At 39.7% G+C, this 17,905-nt stretch overlaps 1 protein-coding gene across 1 annotated transcript in view; it reads right to left on the minus strand.

Moving 5' to 3' along the window:
- The window catches only part of LOC133463739 (pro-neuregulin-3, membrane-bound isoform), a 483,022-nt gene that overhangs the window by 318,916 nt on the left and 146,201 nt on the right, over positions 1 to 17,905 (minus strand). The window lies entirely within an intron of this gene.

Here is a 17,905-nt window from a genome sequence, read left to right on the forward strand (position 1 = left end):
TGCCGATGCACTTTCAAACGTGGATGGAAACCAGAGCCTTATCAATTATGTGCGTTTAAAAGTAGGAGAGGAACATTCAGCAGCAAGTGCAGTATTTGATATCTGTGCAAAAAAAAACAAAAAAAAAACACGAAGAGTTTGCGTCGTAAAACAGATATTTGAGCAGGGCGGGGTTGCCATGGTTGCCGTCTGTCACCCCAGCATGGTGCCTGGGTTGTTCTTGTTGGTTTTTAGTCTGTTCCTCACTGTCTTCATGTGTATACATCTTTTTCACATGACACATCCCAAGAGGACACATGCGCTTGCAGAGAACTAGATGTGAGGGAATAACAGAATTAAGCCGTTGCTGTTGCAAATACTCAAAAGGAACATGAGCACAGTGAATTTGGGGAAAATGCCAAAACTCTGGTACTGATGTAGCATGATTGTTCATCTGATTATGCTGCCTGAGCACTAATGCAGTTTTCCCAGGATGCTCTGGTCTTTTTAACCACACTCACATGCAAACAAAGCCCGCATCTCTAAAACAATTTCCAATCTCAAAGGCTTAAGATAAACCCAAAGGACTCTAGCGCACTAAACAGACTAAAGCTGAATGTTACAGTTAAGAGAAAAGAAGTTCAGTTTATTTGGGTTTTCAACAGCCTCGAACAACAACTATAATTCTTCCACTAGCCAGGCCGACACGCTCATCTCAACCCAAGTTGTTCAAGTCCTCCTCTTCCTCTCTCTCACTTTCCTCTCTTGTGGGAGTTTAAAAACAATACATGATGAATGGGCTCGGCCACGTAGGCTACACAAATCACACTGCTTTGTATATTCATATATGGAAACCCACTTTTGTTATCACCAGGTACTCCACATTGTCTTCATTGGTCAACAGCGTTGGGCCAAAAGAAGTACTCGCTGCCTCGGGCTCGTAAAGCCAGTGTTTGCTGTGTATGGAGGGATTAAATGCAGAGAGGATGATTGCTGCTGGGGAAGACTTTATCCAAGAAGCTCTAAAGAGTGAGGACATGAACATGTGCGGAAGGGTTTTACCTCCTTATTCATTTTCCAGCTGAGGCTACATTTATTGTATTACAGTTAAGAGTTATAAATGGTACACTTTTGCAACAATTAGAGCTGGCATTCACACAACTCTGGTGAGTTTGATGTGAAAAGTAAAAACATTTTTGACCTCTCACAGACCCTGTTTGAGTTTATCAATCAATCTGGCAAATGCAGACAGACAAAACCAAAATAATTTAGAAATGACTACATGAGTTTCCCATATTCACTTTGTGATTTGTTCCTGAGGATCTCTACGTATCCTACCCTGCACTGATCTCTCATGGCATGACAATAGCTAACCAACATTACTGATGGTGTAAACAATGACATGAAGATGGCAGAGCAAGTGCTGCTGACTTCATTGTTCTTAGTATCAGCCATTATGCAGCCAATACATATATTTAAGACTATTGCAAATGCCTCCATGAGCAGGAATACAGCCAATATAGAGCTATCTGCGGCAGAGATAACATCCATGGAACATGGACGGTCATGCTTTCACCGTGGTATCGTATGTATGGAGATCTTTTACGAGACACAAGTAAAATGCTAACAAGGATGTAGTCACCTTGGACATTTTATTTAAAAACAAGTGACTGCTTCTCTTCAGCATGGAAGTTTGAAAGTGATCGAGTGATTCATGTTTTAAAAGTTTCTATTTTAAAATGAATCTTACTGATTATATTAATTTCCATGGATATGGTTTGGTTGGAAACGACTTGATAGGAGAAAGGAAAACATGATGGCTTCACCAAAAGATGAATAGTTAGTTGAGGATGGATGGATGGATGGATGGATGGATGGATGGATGTACTCTTAATTCTATTCACACACATTACCAGATACAGACAAGGAATTGGAATCTCCAGAGAATCAATTTCCCAGCTGAAAGTGCTTCCGAGTGTCTGATCTGAGCTGAGAAGGCCCATTACTGCAGGACAGGCGGAGTGGGCCAGACACTTCCTCCCGTTCTGTGTGCGTTTCTATTCCATTTGTTTTAAGCACTTTCATGCTCTTCTTGACAGTCAGACAAGCGCACACTCTCTTAGTTGTACAGCCATCAGGGCTCTGGACTAGTGGAGAGTCACTGGATGAATGGGTTCTGAGTTCAGTCGGCCTCCCGACCGTCAGGGTTAATACGAGATGATTTCCAGACCAAGAACAGAAGTCTATGATGCAGGAAGTGATGTGGTCTGTATCTCATTTAATCTTACGTGGGTGAGGCTTAAAGAAAATGAAGCTTTATTACCACAGCTGAAAATCAAGATGAAAGATGAAAAAACAAACCTTTTAGTAATTTATCTTGAATTTTAGCAGATAGATTACACTAAATCTTGTGCGGCAGAAATCTTATTGTTTCTGTAGGGGTGTAACAATATATCGTGCCACGAAATTTCGCGATACAAAAACGTCACGAAACGTGTCGTGGAGGTGACAACCTGTATCGCGATATTGGGTTATTAATTTTAATCTATTGTGTTGACTAGAAACGCGCATCCGACCGCGACCGCTGCCGCAGCCGCGACCGCGCGGACCAAAATATTACTCCGCTCAGAAGAAAGTAGTCCCGTTTTGCGGTCCTGTTTTGAGCTCTGAACCTTTACTTATTTAAGTCTGGTGTAGAGTGAAGCCTTACCTTATTAAATTAAAGCTTTTTGGGGTCGTGAGTAGGATAAACACGGGACAACTTCTGCGTGAGTTTGCGTGTACTTCAATGTCCGCTCAACAGCGTAGGATTTCAGAACATCAACACAGCACCTAGTGCCGTACTGTGGCGTATCACTCCGCCCAATCTAAAACAGACTAATCACTACAGATAAACTGACTAGTGTCATTATAGTCCCTGATTTACATCAGAATATAAAGAATATATTTATAAAATAATGAACCCTGAATTAACAAAATAACCTTCTTAACAAAAATAAATCTCCTCTTACACTTATAAAGTGAGCATGAATCAATCTTTTTTATGATGTAAAATTGTATGTATTTATTTACTTGTATTTATTTATTCAATTTTAGTTGTTAAATTTCTGGAAAAGAAAAAATTCAAATCATACATGAGAGAAACTATTCCGTTTGTGGCCAAATATTTGTACTTGTATGAAACTGAAGATCATAATGCAAACCTGAAATTTACTTTTAGTTCAGTTTGTGGAAAATGGTTGGCCTGGCTTTCTCTTTAAAACTTAAACAGTTGTAAAGCATTACAAACTGTAACAATAGGGCAAACGCACAGCATTGTTTTGTATTATGTGTCTTTCAAATAAAAGTCAATTTTTTCCAGTCATATATTCCTCTATCAAAAATACTGCTATAATATCGTATCGTATCGTTATCGTGACCTCAATATCGTGTATCGTACCGTATCGTGAGATTAGTGTATCGTTACACCCCTATGTTTCTGTAGGTCTTTTTATCTCCAGCCACACAGGGGAAAAGACAAGAAACATGAGACCGATTATTAAATTTAAATCATTTATAATCATTGTCCCTCTAAGTGAAGTAGTGAAGCAGGTGCAGAGCACGGGTGGGTCGAACATTAAAGACTTCCCTCCCCTCTCTCTGCCCCATTTCCTGTGAAACAACTTATAGTAAAGGCCACTAGAGCCACAAAACCTTTAAAAAGAAGAAGAAAAAGGATAATGACTGGTGTGGTAAAAAGATGTCCAGAGACACTTACCCACTGGACCCCTTGAACCGACTTTTATTCTACTTGAACAGAAATCTTGTTATTAGTAAGCTCTGCAGGGCTCTGAATGAGTACAGAAAGAACAACAGAGCTGAACCCTCCCCCCCTAATGAGATGTAGTTATGTTAGCACAAGAAAGAGCAATCACACACTAGATAAAAACAGAGCTTTGTCTTTTTTTTTTAAATTCAGAACTAAACCCCGACTTGGCAAGTTCAAAAGAAATCACAGCTTCTATTACTTATTCTTTTGCTTTAGATGAACACTCTTGCAGTCCAGTTAAAATAAATGGCTTTCACAACAAAGCACATGCATTTCATCCATATTTAAAAAAACAACAACTGTATCTTGCAAAACTAACTTACCATTTTGAATGTTGATGGCATTAGCCAACTTACACTTACTATTTTGGAGCTATAAGTGCATTCGCGCTGTCAATCCTATTACCATCCTGAACACCAGCCAAGGACCCGGTCAATGCATTCATGACGGTAAGAAAACCCTTTAATGGTCAACATCTTGTTGACATCCACACATTTTTAAAATGATTTCTTTCTTGCTCTACAACGTACAGAAAAGTGGAATTTCCTAGACTTTCAAACTGCTTTTCAGTCCATTCAAATGGACAGTTCTGTCTTCACGAAGAAATCCGCAAGGATCCCGAAGGCACACCCACAATGGTCAAAGAAATTGAGTTTACAACACCGGGCGCCATCTAGCCTTATGTAGTGGAACGGATGTTACATTTATTTGCTACATTTTCAGTTAAAATAGATGAGAGCAACAACAGCAAAACTTTAGTTTCATATATAATCAGGGAGAGATCACACACATATGAAGGAAAAGGTGGCTTATTTTGTATGGAATTTTGAAATCTATTAAAAGTGCAATCTTGGTGGCATCATGACTGGTGCAGCCAAAGAAGAAAGTCTGCCATCATCATTTCTGGTAAGAACAGAGTAAGAACGCGCATGTAAGAACGCACTCATAAAAGGAACCATTTGCAATATAGCTATCATTTACTCTACAGCCATCAACAAGTCAGGTAATCTGTGACGCAACAGATGATGGTGTGTGTGATGTGATATGTATGTATATGTACAGTGGGGCAAAAATTATTTAGTATTTAGTCAGACACCAGTTGTGCAAGTTCTCCCACTTAAAATGATAAGGGAGGCCTATAATTTATTTGCAAATTATAGTGGAAAATAAGTATTTGGCCAATAACAAAAGTTCATCTCAATACTTTGTTATCTACCCTTTGTTGGTAATGACACAGGTCAAACGTTTTCTGTAAGTCTTCACAAGGTTTTCTACACTGTTGCTGGTATTTTGGTCCGTTCCTCCATGATCTCCTCTAGAGCAGTGATGTTTTGAGGCTGTCGCTGGGCAACACAAACTTTCAACTCCCTTTTCTATGGGGCTGAGATCTGGAGACTGGCTAGGCCACTCCAGGACCTTTAAATGTTTCTTATGAAGCCACTCCTTCGTTGATGTGTTTGGATCATTGTCATGCTGAAAGACCCAGCCATGTTTCATCTTCAATGCCCTGCTGAAGGAAGGAGGTTTTCACTCAAAATCTCACCATGCATGGCCACGTTCATTCTCCTCCTTACTGTTCTCTCTTAAGCACCACAAAGCACATACATTGCACTTAATCTTCACTAAAGCAGTGGCCTGTCTGTTGGGGATAACAAGGTTTTAAATTATCTAATTTCAGTGCCAAGTTAGAAACTGTTCAAGTGTTGAAATCTTTTAAAGAGTAATGATGAAATAGGTATGCACTTGTGCGGCAGAAATCTTCTGCGCCACGATTACAGCAGCAAGCAGAATGAACGTCATTAAAAGTGTATTGTTGTTGGTGCTCGGTATTTTCAAGGAACTGTCTATTCTGTGATCCAAACCTCTAACCAGAGACGCCTCCCAGAGGAGCTCCAGCCCATGAGACACAGCTCACAGGCAGCACTCCCGAGACACAACCCATTTTATCCAGCTGCCCAGACCTACGGTTCATGAAAAAAGAATAAATAGGGTTGTTAAAACCTTAAGGCTTTTCTCTTAAACTACAAGAAACAGGGCAATAAAAGGAAAACCAGAGTGAAATGGTGAAATCACTCTTATTTTTATTTTGTTTTTTTTTTCCCTCACAGCTTGTAGGATTGAATGAAAAATTCTGCTAATTGATGAAAAATATTGTTTTCTTGTGAAGAAGTCTGTTTGTGCTATTCGCGGTCAGCTGTCCCTCTTTGTCCCATTAAAATCTGCCTCCGCCTCTGTAGATGTAAGCAGGTCTCACAGGATACAGCAGGTCTACAAGAAGAAAACATGGTAGAGACGGCGACTTTCATGGGGTTCTATGGCCAAGAAGGAGCAACGATTTCCTCCCGGCCCCTCAGGCCCCCACAGCGACACTCTGCATCTACAGACATTCATATTCACGGCGTGAGATGAAAGTATACAATGTTTATGATCCACATACTAATCATAATTTGTCCACAGCTCTCCAGAGACAGCAAGCAACAACAGATGCAAATGACATGACGTTAGGGTTTCATGTGTACCCACTCATCCCCACCACCAACACCTCCTCCCAAACAGGGATGTGCTTTTTTTCCTTCATAATAGCAGCTTACTAGAAATGTACTTCTACAATTCATTAGCCGTATGCAATTAATTTGTGAAACTTATTTAAAGATAGATGACAATCCTGAAAAAAAAGTCAATTTTGAAATAAATAGAAGGAAGCAAATTACAATAAATATTAACAATCTGTCTTTTTTTTTAACAATTGATTTCCCTGTAAAACTGTAAAAGATCTATCATCACCGATATTTGCGAGCGCATGGATCCATCACACATACGTCCAAATCTCCCATAAGCAACAAAAGGAGATGTGTGGTGTTTTCCTTTCTGGGTAAATTAATTTGCATTCGTGATGCACGTGGGTGGGGTTGAGATAATTACGAAAATATAATGATTACCAGATGAATCATTATTATTTGCTTACTTCACAGCAGAGATGTGCAACACAATTGATGATGATAATTATATGCATCAAGAGCAGAGCTGGGGTTTACATCACGCCTGTCTGCAACTTCAAAAGACAAGTTTGACTCAGGCGGAAATGCACACGCAGCATCCAAAAACAGGAAGTGCTGTAATAATGAGAGGCTGGAATTCTGGTTGTACGTGTGTGTGTGTGTGTGTGTGTGTGTGTGTGTGTGTGTGTGTGTGTGTGTGTGTGTGTGTGTGTGTGTGTGTGTGTGTGTGTGTGTGTGTGTGTGCGTGTGCGTGTGCGTGTGTCCCACTTTACACTGTGCCTAAAAAAAAGTCAACAGTGTCATCACTATTTCCTTCTTTCTAACATGGGATGAGGCAGGATAAGAAAAAAAGTGACAGAGAGGGAATGGAGGGGGAGGAGCTGCTGCTATTCTAAGATGCAGCAGTTAGTTTTGTCAAAATGGGTCAAAACCTAGAGGAAGTGAGGTCGTGACTGTGCAAAATGACGATCATCAGATGCTTTATGATTGATTGTCAGCGCTGTGTGACTAAATAAATGAAAGAAGAACTAACATTTTAATTAAAGAGAAAGTCCTATCGCTATTATTATGTACATAACATAGGGATTCATTTCTCAAGAAGCTCTTAAGCAGCCAGTATGCACACAGGAAAAGATAAATAATTACAAATCAGTCAACTTCAGATGTTTGCGGCTAACGACATGGGGGGATGTGCACTCACTAAGCTTTGCTTTAGTACGTTGAAATAATTCTGTCCTAGAGTTTCGTGAGCCGGCACATACAGATTAATCAAGTTATCAATGCAAATATTTTAAAAAAGTTACAGCAAATATATTAACAATCTATCTTTTTTTTTTTTTTTAAATGAACAAAGTGTAAATAAAACACAGGTTCCACTGAGTGAGTGATCTCATTTGTTGCTTTATCCTCTTTAACCTCTGTGGGAATCTAATCAGCTCCAGTAACTGAAACTTCCTACTGTATGTGGACGGTAAGTTCAGTTATGCTTGAGATGCAGGTATCAACTTGTTATATGTTGAACATAAATAATTTAAAACAGCTTTCTTGATCTGAAATTGAAATTCAGCAGAACATTTATACAGTAGCCTTGGGTCTGTCTTGATAATGAAAACAGGATCAGGTGCATGGATTGTTGTTGCATGAAGCAACAAATGCTTCTTCTTAACAACAAAAGATTATTCTTTCTGAAGGATTCAGCAACTTCACAGATAAAAAAAAATGAATGCTGAGACACCCAATCTTTGTAAACTCAAGCCTACTTTTTGCGTGTTAGTAGTTAACAGGAAGTTGTACCCTGGAGGGAGGGAGGGAGGGATGGATGGATGGATGGATGGATGGATGGATGGATGGATGGATGGATGGATGGATATTAAACCTTAGGTCCATGACAGTGTCTTATTGAGAAAAAAAACTTTAAATCAGATCAGTTTATTTTATTAGAATACGCTACATAAAACTCATAACTACTGTTCCTGGATAAAGACACACACATGTACATTTCCCAATGTTTAAGTGGAAATGGGTACTACTGTTTCTTCACAAACACATAAATGAATTTAGATTTCTTCTCAAATGGTCTAAAGAATATTATGAAGATGAAGACAAGATAGCTTAAGGGTCATCATCATCATCATCATCATCATCATCATCATCATCATCATCATCGTCATTGTCGTCATCATCATCAAAAGGATGAAAATCTACATTAGTTCCTTGAACAAAATCCCAAAATGTTGTGTTTTTTTGTGTTTTGCGAGTTCTTATTTTTGGGAGCATGGTGGAAACACAATAACAGGTTGAGATGAGTGACATGACCTGAGAGCTCAATGTGCAAGTAGCAATAACAGCCCCACTTTTTTTTTTTCGGGGAGGGGGGTTAAAGGGGAGACGTATGATACTGTTCATTACAACTTTCAAGTGCCAGTAAAAATCAACATCCCACGAGTATTTTAAATCTGCTTCATGAGTCAAGCCTTTGCCTGGAACAGTAAGCAAACCAATGCAGATTCATTCAGATTCACATGCAATGCAACATCCATTGTCTGCAATGGATGCTTGGTTAAAAAAAGGATCAATACTGCATTAGGAATGCCTTTCAGGCAGTGCAAGATATCCAATGACTAAGAAACACATTGCAAATGAATGTGAGGAGAATTAAAGACTGAAGAACAGCATTTACATTCATTAACTGTCAAATTCATAAGCTATTGGACTCAGTCATGATAACAGCGCTCTCGCTGCCTTAAAGCTAAACTGTTCTCAAAACTATTAGCTCCTGGTGGAAACAAAATGCACAAATGTAATGTTGCCTAATATAAAACTGCCTAGTAGGTGCTATGACGACTGTTCCACAGATATAAGATAGCGCTGTGTTTGAACATCTCTGGGGTATTTTAATCTGTCTCTGCTGTGCAAAGCAAACGGAGACAAGATTTTGGACCTCATGCTGAGACGCATTTCAGCACAGCTAGTCTTGATCTTTAAATTCATGCATTGTCTTGTAATGAGACTAAAACTAGAGTAACACGAGTCAGATTTCATTTTCTCTTGAGGTTGACGGTGGTGCTCTTTAGCAGGGAGTAGGCGACATTGCATCGCGCAGTATTTGCAGATGCTGCAAATGCAAGAGCAATGCTCGGATAATGGCCACAGGCACAAAGCAGCATCGGAAACAGGGAATTCATCATGGAATCATCCACAGATTTCTCCGCAGCTCTTCGTGCATTTTTCATAAACAAAAGGAAGGACAACATATCAGAGCAGCAGCTGTGGGATCTAAACCTTTGCTTGTGCATGCAGGTCTGTTTTTGTGAGCGATAGAATGATGTGAGCTTCAACCAGCCAAAGCTCATTAACCTCTCTACTCTACACAAAAAACAAAAGTAACAGAAAGAGACGGATATACACACAGAAATATGGTAATTCCGCTCTCATACCCATAATTCCCTTTTCCTTCTACGTGCCTCGATTCCCTCCCCTCTCTCGTGAGAGCACTCATAAATAAAGCAGGGTAAGATTGCAATGCCTGCAGCGATAAGGGAAGCTTGGCGGGTAAATACAGGACCAGTCCGCCACATGGGGTGAGGACAGACAGGCAGTGAGTTTGTGTGTTTTTGGATGGCTGAGTTCTGAACCAGGCCACATGCTAGATGCTACACTCTCCATTAAAATGAGATGAATTGTGGAAAAATCTGCAACTACATGGTGATGAACATCCTCTCTCAGTATGATATCTGGTGTTGTCCCCCCATCCCCGTTATAAACCCTTTGAGACATATGAGCAAAAGCGTATTTATCATAATAGAAGCAACGTCTTTCTTTTCACTCGTGTTTGAAAGTGTACCTTAAAATATGTTGACAGGTTCCTCAACTTAACTCAAATGTTGTCAGTTAGCCAATCAGCTGCCTCTAACAGTAAGACAGTCAAGTGAAATTTGCACAGATCATTAAGGTCACAGTCAAATTCGTCTATTTGAACTTCTGTTTTTGGAAAAAAAAAAAAAAGCAGACATTTTCATTAAATAAATACATCTTTCTTTCATTATATCAACACTTTAAAGTAAAAAAACAAAAACAACATATTTTGGGAAGCTCGGGTGTCTTAAAGCAATTCGTCCCCCCTCACCCTGTCCAAAGATGCCAAGAGAAAAATGTGTGTAAACTAATCTGTAAATATGTTGTTCAGAAAGCCCAAACATGACCAGGGGCCTCATCTATAAAGCTTGCTTGCGCAGAAAAAGCGCCTGAAAGTTGCGGAAGCCGCCTTCTACGCAAAGTCTCGGATCTAAAAAGAAAAAACTAACCGAAAAATCTGCGTATCTTTACGGCAACTCGGACCCTCCCGTAAGAATTTACTTAAGACAGGGGAACTGGCGACGCAGGCTGTGAGGTGGTGAAATGAAGCCAGATTCATGTCATAGAAGGGGGGGGGATTGACTGCCGCTCCGAGCCCACTACTCCACGCCGAAGAGGAAAAAAGAAAGTGTTCTGATTAAAATAAGGAAAGTTGGACTATATAACAATTGCGTTCATAAGGATAAAGTTTTAAAAAAAATAAAAATTAAAGAAATAGTCTCATCTCCCCGTGTGTGTCTGCCTGTCATGCACGGGTACGTGCGCTCATGTTGTTACAGCCGGAATTATGGTTCTGCGTCACACCAACGCAGAGCCTACGCCGTAGGGTCCGGCGTACGGTGCGCGTCGCCGCGTACCCTACGCCGTAGGCTCTGCGTTGGTGTGACGCGGAACCATAAATCAGCCTAGAGCAGCTCTGAGGGGAGACGGGAGGGAGGAGGGGGAGCGGGGGCTGCCGGGCCGCCGTCCCGAGTGTCTGGATGATTTGCTGATCCTACCGTTAGTTTTTAAACTGTAAAAAGTGGGGGGGACAAATACATCATTTTGAAAAGACGGGGGGACATGTCCCCCCTGTTGCGCCGGGGAACTCACGGCGTTTAGCGCAGCAACGGCGTGCTGCCACTCACTCGCTTTATTTTATTGTATAGCCTACTATTTATATACTTATTCTAACTTTTACTGTGACCACCAAATAATGTGGTTTTCCTGTCCTCCACATCATATCTAGGTCTCCGTGAAAGTCAGTGTCACGGTGGCTGCTACTTCTCATTCATTCTGACGCCAAACCATGGATCTGCGCCAAACAGGCTGCAGAAAGCCACTGCGCATGCTCAGCAGGCTCATCCATATGCATTTCTGGGCGTGATAGGAGGCGGATTCAGCTACGCAACCTTCCAGCTGGACTGCGTGGAAGTCTGCGTGCACATGGTTTTATTGATCCGGATTTTTTTTTGCGCACGGCATTTTCGGCTTTTGAGAGTACGTGCACTTTTAGTATGAATCCTACGCACTCCATTTTAAATGAGGCCCCTGGACTGTGAGAACTGACCACCAATACCCTGAGCTGCTGTTTTACCTAACTAACTCTCAGTCAAATACATGTTGTAGACGCAATCAATCGGAACGCGAAAAATCCCTCGAGAGTAAGACCATGTTTTTTGGACACATACCTCAGAACTGGCCAAAAAGAGATAAACATTTAATGAATATCCTGCTAGTGGCCTGTAAAAACACTATTACAAGGAAATGGTTATTCACAGGAGAGCCCAGCTTTAAAGGTATGGATAGAAATTACATTGGACATCTATAAAATGGAGAAGATAACGGCATTTATTAATCATAAATTGGAGAAATTCCCCTCATACTGGGAAAACTGGGTCAACTATGTCATTCTCCATAGGCCTGATTTTATTTTCTCAAGTAAATGATTGTGTAATGTTGAAAAGATCACTCCCCACTTGTACAAATTAGTTGTTGGTGGTTTGTCTTTCTTTTCATTGTTTGGACATAAAACAAAAACATTATTCCGACATTTAGGACAGACAACAGATGTATGCATACATGATGTATCGGATGTGAATGTCTAATGCTGAATGTCAATAAAAAGAAATAAAGAAAAAAGAGAGAATTGACCACATGCTGTTGAGGTCTGATACCCTGAGCTGCTCTTTTACCTGACCAACTGTCAATCAAGTACATGTTGTAGACGCAATCAATCGGAAGATTTCCATAGTTGACCTCTGACTAATTACATATTTTTTTCCATTTACCTTGAAAAAAAGATGTTTTTTAAATTGCAGCAAATAGAGGAGCAGACAATTATCCGTGCTTTCATCAAAAGGGTTCTTGTTATATTATGATATATATAATAAAACACAGGGTCCAATATCTATCTATCTATTTCGGGGGGGCAATCCTGGTCCTCGAGGCTGGTGTGCATGTTTTAGATTTAGACCCCTGATCTATATACTTATTTCTGTTTGGATATATTTAAGACACTTTGGAAAAGATGTTAGGGAAAATGAATATTTAGTGCAGGCAACAGTTGCCAAACCCTGAATAGGATTGAAGCTGTTATGAAAAATAAACGAATGACTGAATAATTGTCCAAATTAAATCCTTCTAGGCATGCCAGCAATTTAATCTCAGGGTCATCTTGCTCTTTCGCTTCCATGAAGGTAAACCAAGAAATAAAACAGATAAAAAAATGCAGTCAGACCAGCAACGGCGTTCCTACAGCACGTCAGCGAGACAAATACCTTTCTGTGAAGCAATCTCCATGAATTTTTATGCATGTTCTCAGTATTTCAACATCACACGTTCTTTTCTGATGGAGTTTGTTTTGTTGTCGTCTCTTCTGACTTCTGACTCTATTCTGCATCTATTATAAGTTAAAACAATGATTCATGTGCTGTTCATACTCATAACAGCCACTGTCATCTTCTGCTGTATGTTTAATCATTGTCTTTTTCAGTTTTTCTAAAGTTTGGCACTAATGCTTCAACATTTAAGAGGATAATGTAACATGAAAATAAAGGAACAACATTATTTACATCCAGTTACGATATATATTGTCACGGAAGAGTATTAGGGCCAGGCAGGAAAAAAATAAAAATAATATTTTAGAGGAGGAAGATTTTTTTTTTCATTATGCACTTTGAGAAAAAAGTCGAAATGTTGACATTCATGTTGAAGTACAATTTCGAGAAAAAAGTCGAAATGTTAAGAAAAAAGGCAAAATTTCGACAGTATTCTCGAAATTGTATTTCAACAATAATCTCGACATTTTGACTTTTTTCTCGACATTTCAACTTTTTTTTTCAAAGTGTACAATAAAAAAAAATCTTCCCCTCTAAAAAAAATTTCTGCTGCATGGTCCTAATACTCTTCCGTATTTTGTAGATACATATTACCAAGTAAAACCATATTAAGGGTGACTATTTTTCTCCAAAAGGGATTTTTTTTACATTTTACTCAACTTTTTTTCCTTTTTTTTCTTTTCCAAAAGCTCAACTGCAAGTGTAGTTTCAAGACACATCCAAAGTAGCCTGGTTTGCACAAATGAAACTTTCTTTGGCACAAAGAGATTTCTCCCCCGCTGTGCAACCTCCATGGACAACCTCTCCCGAGGCGCAGCAACCATGACAAACACCACTTTGTCCCCATATAGTACAGATCACTTTCAAGCCTGTTACCAACACTTTGGTGCATAAGTCTGCTCACGCCTATTTCTCTCATTTTCTCCCTTTTTCCCTCCTTCCCCTGCCTCCTTTGTAAATCCAGTAAGGGCATCCTCCGGGCCAAGATCTTCGAGAAATTTGCCCTTGTAGCTATTTTGAACCATATTGGCTCGGCTGGCTCTGCGACTGATTCATTCCTGCCTTATGACTTCTTAATTATGTGACACAAATCAATTATAGATGAAAAAAAAGACTGCAAGATGCGGAGGCCCTTTCATGTGTCAAACCCCACAGCCTGCCAGAAGAGCACAAAGAAGGGATGAGAAGTCAGGGACAAAAAGAAAGCGTTATAGAGGGTACAATAAGTGGTCGGAGAGTTTTTGATAGCACACATAATGTATTTGACTGTTTCATGCCTCAGGCTTATCTTGGTCTATATAACCCTTAAAGAACCACTACAGTAGTTTAACAGCCCCAACAATAACACTGATTTGCATTCAAGGGAGAGCTGATATCACTCTGGAAAGCAATTAAAGGGAGCATATAAAACATTACTTTTTTTTTTAAACACATACAAAAAACCCAATTTTCTTCTGTGCTTGAGACCATTTATTTGGCTGTTAGAAGTTAACAGCTACCTCAAAAAACAGAGATGTAACGCAACCCTTTTACTCAGTTTGATGTGCTTATTCAAGGAGCTGTTCACATCTGCATTTGTGACATCACAGGCCCAGATAAGAGTAGCATTATCCAGCCTCGGCCTCTCTATCTCCACCTAACTTCACATCATTCTGTGTTTTCTGAAATTTAATAAATGCGTAGCACAAAGCTTTAATGCAGATTTTAAGAGGGAAAACTGCAAAAAAGAGGTATGCAGATTCGAGTGAATGACTCCAGCCCCTCAACATGGCTGCTATGAACATACCTGAAGAGACATGGCCAAAAAGGGAGCTTTTGTAAATTGTATGTTAAAATATGTGCTATGATTGGGGAATACCACTTTCACCTTTTGTTTTTCCTTTTCAACAAATGCAGAAAGAACTTGTAACAGAAAACTATCATTCTTCTGTGAACCTGACTGCTGATCACTCAGAAATAGCTCCTTGACCAAACAATGTTCTTCAGAAAATTGTTTTGGCCAGATCACTGCGCAGCTTCCAAGGTTTATGAGACTCCAATGACACTTAATAGTTTTTTTTAGAAATGGAAATTCATAAAGAGATTCCACAGAGCTATGTTATTAATATGCAAGATGCTATCTATATTGAAGTTTATTTTAGGAAACATCACAGGTGGACTTTAGGAGCACCAATGATGGCAACTGTGCTTTGGGACAGGTTAAAAAACAGTGAGCTGATGTGGGATAATTTGAGGTACAACATCACGTGGGATTTCCAGATGCAGTGATTGTTAAATACCCAGACACTGAGGTCTCAAGAGACAACAAACTCCAGAGAAAGGCATTGATCATGGATGCAGTCATACCACGAAAATATACCACGGGGGGCATTAATACATTTTATGTTTATGTTTTATGAAAAGCACTTTGTGTTACATTTTTTGTATGAAAGGTGCTTTACAAATAAAGTTTGATTTGATTTGATTTGATTTTTTGGTCCCCATCTTGCAGTGGAAGAGAAAAAGATAATGGCAGGTGCTAGCAGCAACGCCGCGAGTAGTAACTGAAAGATTCAGGGCTCTGAACTCCCAAACTGGGAGAATGGCTAAGATCTCCGTCCCAGTGCAGTCCCAGAAACAGCTAAGAGACTGCCAGGCCTTTGGTAGAGGCATGGGTGTCTAGATTTGAGCTGCATGCATGGGATAATTTGAAATGCACACCGTGTCATCCCAGTATTAAGGTAAGTCTGTTTTCTTGTTAGGATGCAAAATCAACTACCAGTGTTGTTAGTGGTAGATAGCTCCCACACATAGCTCCTGTGTAATCTTGTTGAGGGTCTAAAAAGCATTTTAAAATGTGTTTCTCACACCTAAACAACGCTTTTCTCACTCAATCATTTTTTCTTCAATACTTATAGAATATAAAGGCCTAGAGAATGGTGCTTAAGAAGATATGATTAATGGTTTTTGGAGGCTTTTGTCATAAAAGTGGCTCTGTTGATGTATTTGTCTCATCAGTGGTTGTACGGTGAATAATTGTAAAGACCACTGCAGTTGTCTTCATGTTAAGTTATGCTATCTTAATGGTAGCATTAAGTTAGTGCTCTGAACTTAATTTGCATTCTCAAGACTGATACGTATCATCTCGTAAGGTTTTCCAAAGAGAAATAGCACAAGCAGCCATTTTGTAGATACTTAACTATTCCCCAACCTAAACCATCTCTTTCATTTTCCATCAGTTTCTTTTCTGCTAAACTATATTTGTCCTTTCTTCTCTGTCTCCGTCTCCATTTCTCTCCTCTGTCTTCTCATGCACCTTGTTCTGCTCCCCATCTCCACCCTGCCACCCTCTGGCCTCTTCCCGTCTCTTTCTCCTCGCTACCCTTCACTCTGGGCTGCCATTCTTCCATTAAATTACCAAGGTTAGGAATACTAAATTACACACCAAAGATCTCCTTGACGATGACTCCTAGCCTTTGCCGTGCGTCTCCGGCCCTGGTGATCTCCTGCTCTAACTTGTGCCATGGTATTTCTGCGGGTTGGGATGTTTTTGTATGTCTCAGAGCTGATATGCAAAATAATTAATTTCCGGTGTAGTGTGCAGGGGCTTGACACTCTCACCATCTCCCCAAAGAAAAATAAATCAGTTTCCTAATTTGTCTTTCCTCACTGCATTTTTCTATCAACCCCTGCCCCCAACCAAGCTGCTACCCCTTCCCCTGCTTCAGAAATGTTGATTGTTTTCAGGGTAAAGTGGAGCCAGGCCAAGGCCACGCAGTGACTGCTGGTCATTTAGACAGCTTTCAGCATAAAATACGCAGGTCACGGCACATCACTGGCTCCTAGTACGCTGGAGTAGAGGTCTGCAAAACCACCCAGACATTATTACACCGCCTCAAAACAGCACTATGCACAGATTTATGCTGATTCACGAGGGGGGGTCTGTGGGCAATGAGCATGGAAATGATATCCAATCCATATAATTCTTATGCAATTGTATGCTCCTTTCTCCGTGGGCATTAATAACATTACAGAAGTGAACTGATTGTATAGACCAGGGGTCGGCAACCCGCGGCCCTAGAGCCGCATGTGGCTCTTTAGCGCTGCCCTAGTGGCTCCCTGGAGAAAATGTTTGACCTTTTTTTTTTCTTTCATTTTTTTTCATTTTTTTCATTTTTTTTTCTCTTTTTTTCCTCCTTTTCTCTTTTTTCTTTTTTTTCTTCTTTTCTTTTTTTTCCTTTTTTCTTTTTTTCCTTTTTTTCTCTTTTTTTCTTCCTTTTATCCTTTTATTGACTTTTTTCTCAACATTTCGACTTCGGCCCGAGATTTTACTTCAACATTCATTTTGACTTTTTTTAACGAAATTTTGATTATTTCCTCAACATTTTGACTTTTTTCTCGACATTTCAAATTTTTTCTCAAGATTGTACTTCAACATTAATCTTGACATTTCGACTTTTTTGTCAAAATTTTGACTTTTTTCTCGACATTTCGATTTTTTTTTCGAAGTGCATAATGAAAAAAAAAATCTTCCCCCAGTTCTAACTAATATAGAAACATGCATCATGTGTTCTCTTCATTCTAAGGCTTATACAAGACTTTTCATTTTTTGCGGCTCCAGACATATTCGTTTTTTGTGTTTTTGGTCCAAAATGGCTCTTTCAACATTTTGGGTTGCCGACCCCTGGTATAGACAGATGAATGGACTGCTGGGTGGGGAGGTAGAAAATATATATGATCACTTACCTGTTTGGCAGAAGACAAGATGTGGCCCGGTTCAGAAACCCAAAGAAAGAGAGAAAGAAAGAAAGAAGAGAAAAATGTTTCAATTAATATACAAAGGCAACAGAATCAATAAATAAACAAACTACATTCTGTGTTGGCAAACATTCTTGAGGACACAAACATGGCTGGACATTTCATATATGAAAACCATTTGGCTTGTAATCAAAGCAATTGTGTAAAAG

Source organism: Cololabis saira, chromosome 17, assembly GCF_033807715.1.
Source record: "Cololabis saira isolate AMF1-May2022 chromosome 17, fColSai1.1, whole genome shotgun sequence".
NCBI lineage: Eukaryota > Metazoa > Chordata > Actinopteri > Beloniformes > Belonidae > Cololabis > Cololabis saira.